The following is a 10,773-nucleotide window of genomic DNA, read 5'->3' on the forward strand; positions in this document are numbered from 1 at the left end:
TTGAACTCAGGGAGAATTTAACATTCAAAGCTGAACCAGAAAGGATTGTGGATTATAAGGACAAGCAATTAAGAAACAAGACCATTAGATTGGTTAAAGTAATCTGGAAGAGCACAACTCCAGGTGATGCTACGTGGGAGACCGAGGACAGTATGCGACGTGATTATCCTCGTCTTTTTGATTAAGTGAGTAGTTAATAGTTATTAATTTTAAATTTTGAGGACAAAATTTCTAAAAGGAGGGGAGAATTGTAACATCCCAATTTAAATTTTAATAGTTAATTTAGGTTAATAGAAATTTTTTTTAAAAAAATAATAATAATATTTAGAGGTAAGAAAATTAGTAGAAAATGATTATTAAATCTAATTTAGGATATAATTCTAAATTTAAAAAAAAATAAAATAAATAAATTTATTAAAAAAAATTAATTAAAAAAATTAATTATTAAATTATTATTATAATAAAAAAAAGGGAAAAAGGTATGCCAAAAAAAAAAAAAGGAAGAAGAAGAGAAAACGAATTTGCTTTCGGCGCCGCATGAATAGTAAGTATAAAATAATAATAAAAAAAAGGGGGGAGAGAGAGAGAAGAAATAATAATAAAAAAAAATGTGTGGGACCCACTGAATTTTTATAAAAACTCACCTTCCTTCATTTCCTCATTCATTCTGCGCGCGAGCTGAGGCGGAGAGAAGCGAGTTGCCGGTGCGAAATATCTAAATTTTTAAGGTAAGAGTTTTTAATAGGATATTTAGGGTGTGATTTTAAGCTTTTCAAGACTAAGTAAGTGTTCTAAAAATTTTTCTTAGTCATCCTTCTTCTTTAGTTTCTGAGTTTGTAGTGGTAGAAAATTTAAGATCTGAAAGAGGGATGAATTTATGTTGAATAAATATGGTTTTTGAGGTTGTCAGTAGTATAATAAATGTTCTAGAGTATAAATTTATTGATGATCTTTGAATCTGTGGCTTATGGATCAAATTCTAAACTAGATCTGAAAATATATGTTGATTTATTGAGGTTTAGATGATTATTTGGGATGAGAAATGAATTATTATGGTTATAGGATTATGATTCTAAGCTAGAGACTTAATTTTTAATTTTTGAGTATTTTAGGTACGAATTTATGAAATAAAAAAAAAATTTTGATAATAGAAATTAGTTTAGAAGTTGATTTTTAGATTATTAATGTTTATTGATAATTAAAAGAGGAGTTAAAAATTTACTTAATAGTATTAACTATAGATTTGTATTAAGATTGAGATTAGGAATTATGTTATATTTTTAATTCTATTATTAGAATTATTTTATTAGTTTCAAAAATTGAAACTAATATTTATAAATAATATGTTATTTGTAGATTGTATTACTGGTGAAGATTGTGGTGAGAGAGAAATTTTAAGGAATAATTTATTGAAAAAGCCACAAGGTAACCATGCTTTTAATTTATGATTAGTGTTACTTCTTGTTAATTGGGTGATTATTGAGAAAATTATGAATTTTGTAATATTGTATAATTGTGCAATATTATTATGAATTTGTTTAATTATTGTGGGAGGTGTTGGGAGACTTGCTATTATTGTTGTATTTATGTGCCACGTGGTACGCCCCTATTGGAGCTCAATAGGTGGCTTGTAAGGGCTCGGGCTAATCTACCTTTGGCCGGGTAATTTAGCACCGAGTGAGGGCTACGGCTCGAGGTTAATGGAGGGATATAAGGATGGTTGTTTGTGTGTATTATAATATTTCTTATATTTGTTGGAATTATATTATTTTTAATTCTCACTTAGTAAGCACACACTTAACTGTTTGTATACACTATCATAAATTGGCTTTGGTTACTGGGACTTTTGAGTCTCATTATGTGGTTAACAATTTTCAGGAGAAGAGCCACGAGTGACACGTGGAGGAGTCCCAGAGGCTTAGTGGTATAGATCCACTGTCTCTTTTGGGTATTTAATTTATGATTTATAATGTGTTATATTGCCAATATTAGGGCTTTTTGTTTATTGTCAATTATATGAATATATAAATGTAATCATGTCTTTCAAACTATTTCTATTTTTGGTACAATTTGGATGACTGTAATTTTAATATTTGGTTTACTTTGGATTGGTTAAAATGGCATGATTATAAGGCCAAATAACTGGCTTGTGTTGAAAATTGACTAAATTGCTTATTTTACTTGTTGGGAGTATAAGGATGGACAAATGTGATTTAGTTTACTTGTTGGGAGTATAAGGATGGACAAATGTGATTTAGCCTAATGGCATGTGGGAGGTAAAAATTTATCTGAAATGTTATAGTGTGTGAGTTGAAGCCAATTATAAAATATTTTATATCGAAATTATTGATATAAAAATGTGTTGGGTGGCTGTAACCCAACTATGGTTGAGTTAAATTATTTAAAAAAAAAATTTGGTGTGTTACACTACTTCTGTTAAAAAATATAAAATATTTTTTAAAGAGTTGAATGTTAAAAAAATATAAAGTGTTTTGAGTCTTTTAAGATGTAACTATGGCCTTTTTCTTCAAAAAATGTCCCTATTGAATAGATTACTTTATTTTTTTAAAGTGTTTAATAGAGGTAAATATGAAAAAATATGGTTAGTTTAAAGACAAGTAACTATTTTATTGAAAGTTGAGATTCAATTAAAATTATCTTATATTTTTAAATGGATGAAATATTTAATTAATATTTAGATATGTCTATATGTGCAATATATAAGAAACAGATATATGGATGCAAAAAAAAAAATGATGGATAGATTTAGATTTCAGCTTTATTTTCTTGAAAAAGATGACTAGATATTGATAATCAAAACGCTTGAGTATGTTTTTTTTTTAATGGCCATCTAGAGTCAAGCCAAAAGGCTTGATAACTTCTTCAAATTTTGGTCGTTTTCTAGGTCAAACTATTTTTTCAGCTCTAAGCATCATATGTTTGTATATTTATTTTTTTGGCAAATACATACTTATTTCTTAAAAAAATATTTTAATCATGCGATTTTCACACAAATTTTAATTTTAAATATTTTAAAAATGAGGTCCAAATATTAATCATGTAAATTGAAAGTATTTATCGCTTACATTCTTTGAGTATAAAAGTTACTCAAAAATAGTTATTTTTTTATAAAATCTAATTAAATTTACTTACTTAATATATTTTCATGTAATTATAAAATAAAGACATATAAATTTAATTTATTCATAATATTAATAAAAATAATTTGTTATATAATAAGTGATATATAAATTGTTCACCAAGGGTCATTTATATATATATATATATATATATGTATGTATATGCATATATACGTGCGCGTGTAATATTCATATCCTTTGATTTAATTATAAACCAACATATAGTGTACATATATATTTGTTATGAATTATATAATATATAAGAAACAGATATTTCCTAATAAAAATAGATATTCACAAGAGAAAATGACAATAAATTTTACTAAAATATATAAAAACAATCAAGTCAAAATATTATAATTTTTTTAAAGTCTATAAATGTCTTTTTGATATTAATAATTTTAAATTAAATAATTAAATTGTCTCTTATTTAATAATAAGTTGATATGAAAAGTTATAATTTCATATTTAATTTTTATTATTTATATAATAAAAATTGTGATTGTTTAAATAAAAGTTTCGATAGGTTATTTTCAAAACTTGAATTTAATAATAAAAAAAATTTACGTAAAAAATTTTAATTTTTCAATCAATTCTTATAATTTTTAAAATAAAAATTTTAATTACTTGAATAAAAATTATAATTAATTATTTTTAAAATTTGAACTTCAATAATAAAAAAAATTTTATGTGACAAATTATTATTTTATTATTTAATTTTTTCAACTCACAAGATTAAAATTATAATTCTGAAATAAAAATTATGATTAGAATTAATTATTTTTAAATTTATTTATCAATCACACAAAAAATTTATATAAAAAGTTATAATTTTTATTCAATTTTTATGATTTATAGAATAAAAATTATGATTGAAAAAATAAGTTAAATTGTTATTTTTATTTTAAATAAAAAATAATTTAATCTTTTAAATTAAAATTATTAATATCAGAAAAATACTCAAAAACTTTAGATGAATTATAACATTTTAAAATACTTAATCATTATTTATATATTTTAATTAAATTTTATTATTTTTATTTTTATTCAGTCAAATTTAATTCCTCCTTTTTTTTTCAAATAACTTTTTCTAAAAAAAAATTGGTTGATAACAAACAGAGTGAAAACCTTCCAAGGAAACAGAAGATTACAGAGTAGGAACAATAATCCTGAGAGTATTAATCTTAGTCAAGTTACGGCATCCTCCAAAATTGCAAGAGGCTATAGAATCGTAAAACCTAGAAACCCAGACGATCCAGCAAGTTTATCGGCCACAACGCTGCGGACATAATCGTGATAGCTTGCATTGAAGTGTTCGAATCGTTGTTGAGAGGGCAGAGATGGTTCATGGAGTCAACTGAAACTCGCATTTGATTCATCGTGCCGCTAATATCGTTTGGTTAAACTCTTCACTCTTCCCAATTCTCTATTTCATCGATCCAGATACTTCATTCTTCCCAATTCAATTCCTTAAACACCACTCCGCTGCATATGACGTTGCCTTTCTCGAAAGGTGTCGACTTTGTTTCATTCCAACGTTATTGCGCTTCTGGTATGTGGTTTTTCTCCAACTGTTCCGGTGGTGAAAAGCCCTGATCGGCCATCTGTTATTGCACTTCTGTTATGTGGTTCTTTTTTTTTTTTAATTAGGTTTCCTTGTTCTTGAATTCGAACACGTGTTTTGGGTTTAGGAGCAATGGCTATCGCGCCAGCTGAACCTTGATGAGTATCCTTCATGGGGATCCAGAAGTGTTGATTGCTTGGAAAAGTTGGAGCAGATTGGCGAGGGAACTCATGGGTTAGTTTTAATTTTTTTTCCCTGTTTCCTTCATGCAGTATCACTGTACTCGTTAATTGCTATTTCTGTTTCTTAGTTTTGCAATGCTTCATAGTTTAATTTTTTTAAGCATCTGTTCCGATTTTGCTTTTGCTTTCTTTATGTTGGTGTGATGTGTTTATGGTTGTCGGCAGCAGCTTATGTTTGATCATAATATCGTTTTTCTTATTTCTTTGGTGACTTACATGGGGGCTTGTAAATATATATTGTTTAAACTTCAACTTATCAGACGCTTAGTCATTTGTGGATCATAGTGGCTAAACTTTCTTAGCTAGCTGGTAACTGGCGCTGTGTACTTGTCTATTATGTTGTTCAGTATAGAAGCTCTAGCCTCAGTTTACATGCCATATGACAGCACTGACAGGACTTCCTACATGATGAATAATGATAGTGAAGAAATGCAACCAGTGAAATAAAAAGTCTGCACTGGCAGTTCATAGTTTGTTAACAATATATCCCAAGATTTTGTTGTTGATAGAGTATAATAGTGTTGTGTCCATGTAGCTTACCCACCTAGGCTTGTGGTTGTTGTTGGCGGTTCCTAGTTTGCCAAAGTCTTGCCATAAATCTATTTATGGCACCCATGAGTGGTGAAAGATCACGCCTTTACCTTTTTAATGAGAAGACCAGATAGGATTTTATGGCCAATCAATAAAACTTTGTGAAACCTTCAGTGTGGTTAAAGGCGAGCACCTAAGGCACAAAGGCGAGGCGCTAAACAGGTTCATCGCCTCTCGCATGAAGAGAGGTGATGGGGTTAGTCAGGCACTCGCCTGAAAGTGCCTTGTGCGCCTTGCACTAACAAAAGGCGCTCGCTTGAGGGCGCCTGGTTGAAGCGAGTTGAAGAACAAGAGAATAGAAGATGAGTAGATGACGGTCGATCACTGGGCATTAAAGAAGAGACGAAGGCGACCAACTAGGACTGGGTATTGAAGAAAAGAAGACAATGACTGACTGGAACTGAGTTTTGAAGAACAAAAAAAGGTGAGGACGAGGACGATGTTGATTGGATTTGGAAGAAGAGCAGATGAGGACAACATTGACTACTTTAATCAATTGCTATTGGGTAGCGTATTGAAGAAGATGATCAGTTTGCTCTTTTTTTAATAAATAACCCTTTAAAATATGATATAAAATATGGAGAGTTATATGATATAACTTAGAAAATAGAGAAAATTTAAATTTAAAATAAGGGAGGACAATTACATAATAGAAAAGATTTAAATTTATTGCAAGATATAATCTTTGATTGAAATCTTAAACTTGACACAGAAATTATTGTGACCTTGGGAAAATTTTTAGGAAGTTTAACCCTAACTTATAGTTTTTAGGTTATAAAAGAGAACCTATTATGACCCCTTAGAAGTTCAGACCAAAGCGGCAACACCTAGAGTCTACAGCACATGGTAGCGCCTTCCTTCGTTCAGGCACATGCCTTTTTAGTGCCTTGCGCCTAAGGCATTTTATACGTTTTGCGCCTTCAGTGTGCCTTTCGCCTTTAACAACATTGGAAACCTTAAAAAACTTGTCTGTACTCTTTAGAACTGTCTTTGACCCCTGCTATAACTTACCAAGCACCTTAATAAACTATGTTAACTATGTTAATCTAATTGTCCTTTGCCCTTCACCACCTTCAGATGAACTTTTATAATGATTTGGCCTTTGCTGTGAGCTCTCAAGAGGGCTTTAGATGTTGGACCTTAGAAATTTGGCTAAAGTCAGGCCATTAGCCCAACCCAAATTGGCCTTTGATGTGAGTTCTCAAAAGCGCTTTAGGTGCGGGACCATTGAAATTTGGCAAAAGTCAGGCCCTTATCCCAACCCAAAATCAGGTCTATTTGTGATGTTTTGCCTTTGTGCTCGAGGACTGCATTCAGTTCACAAGTTTTATTTAGTTGCTGGATGGGGTGTTTGACTACTTGATAATTTAAAAGGTTTCTAGATGAGTTTTGTTGTCTATTGCATTCACCATCTTAACTCATGAATCAGATTTATTATCTTTAGCATTTTCTCTATATTACAAGGATACATATGGAACATTATTATATTTGAAGCTATTTTTCAGTTGTCACTAAATCTTATAGTTTGATATGTTTTATGATTCGTAATTAAAGCATGCGCTTTCCGATTCACGATACTTATCATGATTGGAATCCTATAGAATTGGTACATGTGTATGCAACCAGTTCTGTATACAATTTTGCAATAGCTTTGTTAAATATGGGGGAGGGCGAACAGCCACAATCCTTGGGCAGGGTTTCACGGTAGAAGTTCTGTATTAAGTATTTTGATTTAAGTTCTTTTCTTTCTAAAAGGTGGAATAGAATAACCCCTTGAAGAGTAATGATCATACATCTGTAATGCATCAAATGTCCCATAATAGGTTCCAACTTATAGATTTGGAATCGGAAGACACCAATTACTTATTATAGGTTTCAACTCCCAAAGAAAAATAATTTGGGTTGTAGGTGTAAGAATTGCACTGCTAGAACTTTTTACTTACTTTGTAATATTTTCTATTCTTAAATTTCCCTTTTAAGGCATATGCTTGAGTTATAGCCTGCAGGTAGAGTTGTTTGCCTATTTCTGCTCCAAAATATCTTGTTTCTGGGTGTATTCTTCATTGCTGACACTGCAACTGCAAGAAGGAACTGATCTATACCTTTGTACATGGCTAGAGAAATCAGAACAGGTGACATTGTTGCTTTGAAGAAATAAGAATGGACAATGAGAGAGAGGGTGTGTCTCTTCCATCACCTTGCTGAATGTTATTTGCTCTATTATGGGTGCATACGATAATTTTGTTTACAGTCCAGTTGATGTTTTCACGATGAGAATTTCAAGTAACACTTCGTAATTGAGAAAGTATTATTGGTTGTTCTCTTGTCTGCTACTAATTTTGTATCACAAGGCTCTTCCCTGAATTTTTGCTTTTTTGTTGCAGTTTTTTATGACTGCTATTCGTGAATTCAAAATTCTGAAGAAATTACACCATGAAAATGTTATTAAGTTGAAAGAGATTTTGACGTTGTCACTCCCAAAAATCAAGATATGACTGGTACAGGACATGTGTAAAAGCCCACATCCTTTATGCCTTCAAAGGGAAAACATCTTATTTTTAACCACAAACGCACTTTCTTATAGAATAGAATTCTTTCAATATTATTAGATATTTTTAGTTGCAAATTTTTGGTAAAAATTTTGACAAAATCTTCTTTATAAATAGAATCTTTTGAGGAAAAAAAAAAATTTAGAAGTGAACTCAGTTTAATTAAAGAAGAGCCTTGCTCCACGCCAACAAGTCTTGCGACATCACTCAATAGGGTAATGATCCTGCTTATGGTTTACATGGAGCATGTAGAACTTAATTTATAAATTATAATATATAAAATTAGGTTCGACAACAAATAAAGATTAGTGGAAATAGGTTTTCAATTCTCAATTGGTAATCATTAATCAACTCCACAATGTTCAACTAGAGGTACAAGGCTAGAAAAATATTATCAGAAACCAAAAATAAATTTTTTTAGTAAAAAATATCCCAACAATAAAATTAAAAGAATCAAGATGGGTAAACTAAAGTAATTATATACAAATTAAAGAGAGAACATTAGATATAATATAATCACTGATCTTAGAGATCAAGAGATTCTATATAACTATTAAATTTATAATAACAAAGCAACCTTAACACTTGTGAAATAAAATAGATTAATAAATAAATAAAAATAGTAACATTTGTTGTTCAAAATTAATGAAGTGTATATTCACAAATCAATTAAAAACTAATATTTTAAGGACTTTGCGGAATAGGTAATAAATATAGACACACAATCCATGAAGATAAATAATCAAAAGCGATTTAGGCCATGAAAATAAAGGTGAACACATTGTTCACAAGGGTAAGTAACTAAATACAGCCTCAGCGATGAAAATAAATGTGAATGCATTGTCCATGAGGATAATGCTAACCAAACGCGACTTAAAGCCTTGAAATCAAACACAGGTATGAAACCCATGAACAATGTAACAGTACGGAGCCACCCCTTGGGCCTCGACTCGGTACTGGACTCTGGCCCATCACTGGACCAAAGCCGACTTTCCCACAGGTGGTACTGTGGTTATTCCTCACCACTGCCTCTCCAGGGTCTTTTGGAACCTCCCCAGACTCGAACCTCCAACCTCTACCACCTTAATGAAGTTGAGGCGAAGTCTGGTACCATTGGGTCACTTGACTCAATGGTACCAGACTTCGCCTCAACTTCATTAAGGTGGTAGAGGTTGGAGGTTCGAGTTTGGGGAGGTTCCAAAAGACCCTGGAGAGGCAGTGGTGAGGAATAACCACAGTACCACCTGTGGGAAAGTCGGCTTTGGTCCAGTGATGGGCCAGAGTCCAGTACCGAGTCGAGGCCCAAGGGGTGGCTCCGTACTGTTACATAAAAGGCGCCTTTTATGTAACAGCCCTCCTGGGTCACCACTGCCTCTCCAGGGTCTTTTCCCAGGCGCTGGACACTTCCCTCTCACAAGGTAATGCCGGCTTTAGCCCAGGTGGTACTGAGCGTATTCCTCACCCCACCCTCACGGGGGTCTTTTGGAACCTCCCCAGACTCGAACCTCCAACCTCTACCACCTTAACGAAGTTGAGGCGAAGTCTGGTACCATTGAGTCAAGTATGTAACAGTACGGAGCCACCCCTTGGGCCTCGACTCGGTACTGGACTCTGGCCCATCACTGGACCAAAGCCGACTTTCCCACAGGTGGTACTGTGGTTATTCCTCACCACTGCCTCTCCAGGGTCTTTTGGAACCTCCCCAGACTCGAACCTCCAACCTCTACCACCTTAACGAAGTTGAGGCGAAGTCTGGTACCACCTGTGGGAAAGTCGGCTTTGGTCCAGTGATGGGCCAGAGTCCAGTACCGAGTCGAGGCCCAAGGGGTGGCTCCGTGCTGTTACATAAAAGGCTTGACCCAATGGTACCAGACTTCGGCTCAACTTCGTTAAGGTGGTAGAGGTTGGAGGTTCGAGTCTGGGGAGGTTCCAAAAGACCCTGGAGAGGCAGTGGTGAGGAATAACCACAGTACCACCTGTGGGAAAGTCGGCTTTGGTCCAGTGATGGGCCAGAGTCCAGTACCGAGTCGAGGCCCAAGGGGTGGCTCCGTGCTGTTACATAAAAGGCTTGACCCAATGGTACCAGACTTCGCCTCAACTTCGTTAAGGTGGTAGAGGTTGGAGGTTCGAGTCTGGGGAGGTTCCAAAAGACCCTGGAGAGGCAGTGGTGAGGAATAACCACAGTACCACCTGTGGGAAAGTCGGCTTTGGTCCAGTGATGGGCCAGAGTCCAGTACCGAGTCGAGGCCCAAGGGGTGGCTCCGTGCTGTTACATAAAAGGCTTGACCCAATGGTACCAGACTTCGCCTCAACTTCGTTAAGGTGGTAGAGGTTGGAGGTTCGAGTCTGGGGAGGTTCCAAAAGACCCTGGAGAGGCAGTGGTGAGGAATAACCTTTTATGTAACAGTACGGAGCCACCCCTTGGGCCTCGACTCGGTACTGGACTCTGGCCCATCACTGGACCAAAGCCGACTTTCCCACAGGTGGTACTGTGGTTATTCCTCACCACTGCCTCTCCAGGGTCTTTTGGAACCTGACTCAATGGTACCAGACTTCGCCTCAACTTCATTAAGGTGGTAGAGGTTGGAGGTTCGAGTCTGGGGAGGTTCCAAAAGACCCTGGAGAGGCAGTGGTGAGGAATAACCACAGTACCACCCGTGGGAAAGTCGGCTTTGGTCCAGTGATGG

General features: G+C 34.0%; 1 long non-coding RNA gene across 2 annotated transcripts; it reads left to right on the top strand.

Moving 5' to 3' along the window:
• Positions 1-674: 674 nt before the first annotated feature.
• Positions 675-2,159, top strand: LOC129318035 (uncharacterized). 2 transcript variants are annotated; one of them, XR_008595149.1, is made up of 3 exons: positions 675-728; positions 1,357-1,425; positions 1,879-2,159. It is a non-coding gene; the product is annotated as an uncharacterized LOC129318035 (long non-coding RNA). The 2 variants fall into 2 exon arrangements; XR_008595150.1 differs by lacking the exon at positions 1,357-1,425 and having other exon boundaries at positions 678-728.
• The last annotated feature ends 8,614 nt before the right edge of the window (positions 2,160-10,773 follow it).

Source organism: Prosopis cineraria, unplaced genomic scaffold (genome assembly GCF_029017545.1).
Source record: "Prosopis cineraria cultivar Desert tree isolate PC_DT_omini unplaced genomic scaffold, ASM2901754v1 PC8, whole genome shotgun sequence".
In the NCBI taxonomy this organism is placed as follows: domain Eukaryota; kingdom Viridiplantae; phylum Streptophyta; class Magnoliopsida; order Fabales; family Fabaceae; genus Prosopis; species Prosopis cineraria.